Here is a 6358-nt window from a genome sequence, read left to right as displayed (position 1 = left end):
AACATAGAGGAAACTATAGATCGATAATTATTGGAATGTATGATCAATAGAAATTTTGTGCCCGCACCTGGCCTTTAACACATCTACCTACTGTTCCAAAGTAAACTTTTATTCAATTTATCTCTCTCTCCTCCATCTTTCAATGTTGAAGGCGGTAGACTATAAACGGCAGCGCTTAAGTTTTGGTTTGGATACAGGAGTTATAGGTGGCGCACTGTACAAATTGATGTCATTTATTGGCAAATAGTAATTTCTATTCACGTCCTAATTTACAACCAATGTAAAAAATAGTAAATCTACGTGTTATCACGTGATGCTCTTTCATCCAATCTCTAGATGGTAAATGTTTGAGCCATGACATAATACTGTATGTATGTGATGCATGTGTTATATTGTATATCAATAATTTCTCAAAACTACTAATAACTAAACCCATTTTTTTAATAGGATGGAAATACACCTGTCTCTGTTTTAAAAAGTAACAGGTGGATAAAGGTGCAAAAAAAAAAAAAAATTTTAAACTTCTTAAAAGGTAAGTGAAGTTTTAATTATTGAAATTTTAGGATCAACTAGTTTCATTGCAAACGATAAAAATTTGACTTCTCGTCCCAAGTGAAGAAGAATGTCCAGATAAAAAAAATTAACATTTATGATATATCATTCACAGGTTTATTATAGATTAAATAATTCAGTGGGATAGTAGTAAACATGGAAGTTGTGATATGTTGCAAGATGTAAAAACCTAATTTTTTATGATTTGAAAATTGCAAATAAATTAGAAAAATTATTTTGCCATTAATACGATAAAAATAACACAAAAACGCAAACTTTAAAATTCCTTTGAAATAAAAATATTAAATAAATCATTTTTCAAATCAAATCAATCTCTTTATTCAATACATCAAAACAGTACACATAACAAAAATAAAGAGATTTTAATGATGATGATTTTAAGATGATGGGACCTTCAATAAACCTCAAGGGGCTTTTGATAGGAGGCTTTACTTTAAACTAGTTACAATAATCGGACGGGGGACATGCATTGTTAAGGAATATTTGAACTTTATTAATTGCACATAAATGTAAATGTATATTTTTTTTTTTTTTAATGTAATCTATTTTATATATAATGCTATGTACAATTGGTATTCGCATTCAAGGCAAACAATTTATGATAGCAGGAGATAAATATTGAATATAAAAATCTATATTTCTTGTTAAATCCCAGTTTTTGTTTCCACAATGGATGAATTTCCTTCACACATTTTAAAGCCTGCTTAAGAATACTATTTCTCTGTATGTAAAATTAAACATCATGCATAATGTATTTTACCTTCACTCTTACAATTGTATTATCTTATACCAGGGGCGGATCTAGTCATTTTTATTTGAACTTTATTAATTGCATATAAATGTAAATGTACATTATTATTTTTTTTTTAGATTGTCGATATGGTACAAACAATTTTTTTTTTTCTAGACACCCGGAGATAGCATCTGAAGCATTTTGGCTGGTCAATTCTCGTCATATAATTATCTAAATATATGTTGATATAAAGTTTGCGGTACACCATGTATATAAGTTCTGAAAAGAACTGTTGAGTTTCTCGACGTTTCGATCAATATTCTTTGATCGTCCTCAGGATAGAGAATGCAGAAAGTCCAGGAAACTGGAAATATAAGTGGAATATGGTATCTAAATATATTTGGTTTTAAAGCCTGTTTTCTTGTCGATGTAACGTTACAGCGAGTTTCGTTGATTTGCGTTGAATTTTCAAATTATTAAAGTTGAAAATCCGGATCGGTAATATTTACACATTTTTTCATAATCGTTCTTAGTTTCTTGAATCTCTCAAGCGTTAAAGTGACACGCGGACTTGAAGTGTTGTAGAACCCACGGCAGCCATGGGCGCGTGAAAATTGAAAAAGTTATGGGTTTTGATGCTTCAATCCAGCCTAGGACATGTTTTTGCTGATTAATCTAGGCTTTACACTAAAGACACAATAAATTAAATTGTTTTTATATTATAATTTAGTTTGACTTACACTTGTTGTTTTGAAATATCAGAAAATTTTACAAAAAAAGTGAAAAACATTGTTTCGTTGTAAAAATTCAAGAATTGTCAGCGCGTACATATTTTTTCACAAACTGTGATGACGTAATTTGTGAACTATTTGATTGGTTAGTTGAAGTTGAACTTGGTTCAATGATTAAAGATTTGTAACAATTTTTAACGTTTTTACCTCATTTTCCTGTAAAATCGTTGTATGTAAATGGGTGGCGCGTTAAAAGAATATATGACCCGCCTCACCAGCAAATAGCACAATGCAAAGCAATACATAACATTTGAAAAATTGAGCCAGAAAACAATAATACTATTGAGTACACACAGAATAATAGAATATTATACAGATATTGCCTGCTTAGAGGTAAAATATAAGATTTGACATCCCAGAAGGAATGATATTTTGTTCGAGGGAATATATTTCCCAAAGCACGTAGTGCTGAGGGAAATATATTCCATCGAACAAAGTATCATTCCTTCTGGGATGTCAAATCTTATATTTTACCGATATAAAAGGCGATATATCTGTTATATTATATAGCCAACAACAAGTTTAATATCTACTGGGTTGGGTAGCTAGGCCTCCTTTATGTAATAAGCCTGCCTAGGCCTAGTTAGGCGTTGCATTCACCTTACCTTGCGAAGAATAATAATAATTACTAATTAATTACAGATAATTACTAATTAATGATTCCTTGGCAATAAAATATTCACTTAGGCCTAGGTTGTTTAAATTAACAGAAGAATTTCCATCAATAAGCCTAAATTAATAATAATAATATTATTATTATCAGGTAGGCCGAATAAATAATAATTTGTCTTCTTCCAGGAGCTGAATCACCGGATTTTCAGCGCGCCGTGCGTACCAGGTTACTACCGTAAATGAGGGCGCTTAATTAAAAATTCTTAGTAGATATAGCTCTATATCTATTAGCCTTAAAAGTTATCCCCTTAATAGATATACAGTCTACTAAAAAACTACTAAAAATAGAGCTATTTCTACTTAAGTCTACTTAAATCTACTAATTTTTTTACTATGGGTAAAACCAATAGACAAATTCAAACTCCTCCATCTTTAATTGACCGCTGTCATGGCAACGAAGGCTAAAAATTAAAATGAATGTTGTAGATATGCTTTTTATTGATTGAAGTGTCTATTCATGGTAAAAATTTGAGAGAAATCTTTTATCAGAAATTTTTTACATTTGCCACCAAATCTTTGATTTTTACAGACAATGGCTCTGAATAGGCCACACTTTACTTCTTTTTTTTAGAAGGTCTTTTTTCCAATCAAATCAATCTACTTATTCATCAATACATCAAAACATTACACATAACAAAAATAAAGTGTATTAAATCTAATGAAGATGAAAGGGACCTCCAAGAAACCCCAAGGGGCATGTGATAGGAGGCTCACTAAAATAGTCACAATAATAAATAAACAATAAATAAATAAGTAAAATCCTGAAAAATAGGCCATGATAGGATCAACAGGGCATGCGCATTGTTAAAAAATATTAACTTTATTAATTGCATATAATTTTTTTTTTTTAAATGTACTGTAACCTATTTTATATATAATGCTATAAATATTAAAATTTGTATTCGCATTCGAGGCAAACAATTTACAATAGGAGGAGATAAATATTGAATATAAAAATAAAACATTTTCTTGTTAATCCCATTTTTCGTTTCCACAATGAATGAATTTTCTTCACACATTTTTAAGCCAGCTTAAGAATACTATTTTTCTGTATGTAAAATTAAGCATCATATATGTGTTATTCTAAACACCAAGTCCCACAAAGCATAACCAAGCTCTACCAAGTGTATAAAGAACAGTGCCCTTATTGTAGGCCTTTAAAAATGCAATTCAAGGTCTATATTGGCAAAATTCAGCCCAAACCATGGTGGGCTCAAGTTCAAGTTATCGTTATTGTGTTTTCACACAGGTATAAAAACAAAATTGGTTAATGGTCATAAAACAGAATATATATAAAAACATTTAAAAAGTTCAAGGCATATTAAAAACTTACGATAGGTGGTCAATAATTCCTACTGCCAAATTCTGAATCATACCAGTTATTCATTTCAGGATTACTTTATTTTCACTTTACACAGTGAAACCATCCTAATCAACTGTATGTTGCTAAGAAACGATTTAGATTCAGGAGCATAACGTCTATATGTTTGGATGAGTTTGAATTCCACACATTTTTTAGGACATAATTAATAACTGTAGTTGTTAACTGTATACATTTTAGTTTAAAAAATACATTATTATTATAGTATATCCAGAATGAATGAGGTTTACCATTTTCATGTATAGTCGATTGCTTGTACACAGTCACCCACAAGCTTTAATATAACCTTATACCATTGAAAAAGTTTAAAGATACCATATGACAATTCAAGAGTTTTGCCAAGCTGTGACTTTTAATATAGTGTTTTTTTATGAAAATATATAATATGTAATATTTTTGTTTTGGGTATTTTTTTAGATTTACCAAGTACTGTTGATGAGCAATTTCAAACACAATTTCAGAAACAGACAATTGACGAACAGAAAACAAAACTTCTTAAGCCAGAGAGTGGTGAGTTTAAGAATCATAAGAGCTGCTGTATGTTTTATGATTGTATCTAATATACAGTATAATTTACCAGAATTGTGATTAAAATGGGATTTCAGTAAATAGAGAATTAGACGCTATAAATAAAAAAAACAGTATATCTGAGCGGTACTGTAAAAAGTCGAAAAGTGTGCAACTGATAACAAATGGAGAGATTTTTTTTATCATAATTGAAACAATCAGTTGATTGTTTCCATCCAAAATACTGTAATAATGGAATGGAACTATTTTGTAAATTTATGTGGCATGCTTGCTAAATTTTTGCTTGATTGTTGATTTTTGTTGTTGACTTTAATTACTCCAGATGTTTTACAAATCTTAATTAATTTTCAGATTTTTCAACTGATATTGCTGCTCGTGAATTAGAGTATCAGGAAGCGTACAATGAAGCTTTGAAAGGAGGATCTGTCAAAGTCAACCTTGGAATGCTTAAGGTGATTGGACAGGAAGGAGTGGGTAAAACATGCCTCATAAATGCCTGTCTTGGAAAGATGTAAGTACTAGATGGACAGTAAAATTGACATTACAAAATACATGCAGGTACTACCTAATTACAAATTGTCTATAGAATAAAGTAATAAATTTTAACTTTGTAGTTTAAAAAAAAGATAATTTTAATTGTTGACTAAATAACTGATTTAAAATGTTAAAATTAAAAAGAGAAAATGGCATTTTACAGCACTTAAAAATGACTGACATTTCAAATTATTATATATATCTCAGGTTTGAGAAAGAACACAACATTACAAATGGAATAGCAGTGATAAGAACAGCAAGCACAACATGGAAAGAGGCTAAATCTGATAGTGGTAAACATGAATAAAAATTAGCAATTACTCTTCCCATCATCATAGGCTATGTAACAATATTTATCTCATTATCATAGACACAAACAGGCCGAATGGAATTTAGTAAATGCATACAACTTCAGTAAGTGTGGTGTCATATTTTCACATACGTACTTTACAATCCTTGTTATGATCCTTTAACGCAAGCTATTGTTTGTTGATGTACTGTAATTGTAATTTTACTTTAATTAATCAATCAATTATTGTCACCTATCAATGTATCTGCTGTAATAATATGTGCAAATGTCTTTTTTCTCTAGGTAATCCTTTAAAACAGTATACAAAAATGGTCACTGACAAATTGAGAAAAAAGAAAACTGTAAACGTATGTCAATAATAGTGTAATAACAACATAAAATGAATAAAGTAGCACCTACAGGACTATTGCAAACCAGTCACTTAGGCTTTCTTTCTAAATGAATTAATGAGGCATTATGAGCAGCTTTTTCATTTTTTTTTCTTTTTTAATCCAATTTACTTAAAAAAATAATTTGGTTTTTTGTTTGAGAGTAAATAATATTAGTTTTCTCTTATATTAAATTGTAAACAATACTGTATTTAACTTGAATAAACATTTATTTCTTTTTTATATCCATTTATTGTTTTTATTTTATGTGTAGATTGACATGAAACCACCTACAGATGATGATGATAATGATGAAAACAATGATGATTACAAAACTGATGACAACAATGATTACAAAAATGATGGTATGTAACTTTCTCTTAAATTTTATTTATTCTTACATTTTTGTAGTAAAAGCACTAATAAATAAGTCTTGCAATTATCAGTTTGCAATATCTGTCATATTAA

This window comes from Antedon bifida, chromosome 3 (assembly GCF_963402885.1).
Source record: "Antedon bifida chromosome 3, ecAntBifi1.1, whole genome shotgun sequence".
Classification (NCBI taxonomy): domain Eukaryota; kingdom Metazoa; phylum Echinodermata; class Crinoidea; order Comatulida; family Antedonidae; genus Antedon; species Antedon bifida.
This window is presented reverse-complemented; position numbering follows the sequence as displayed.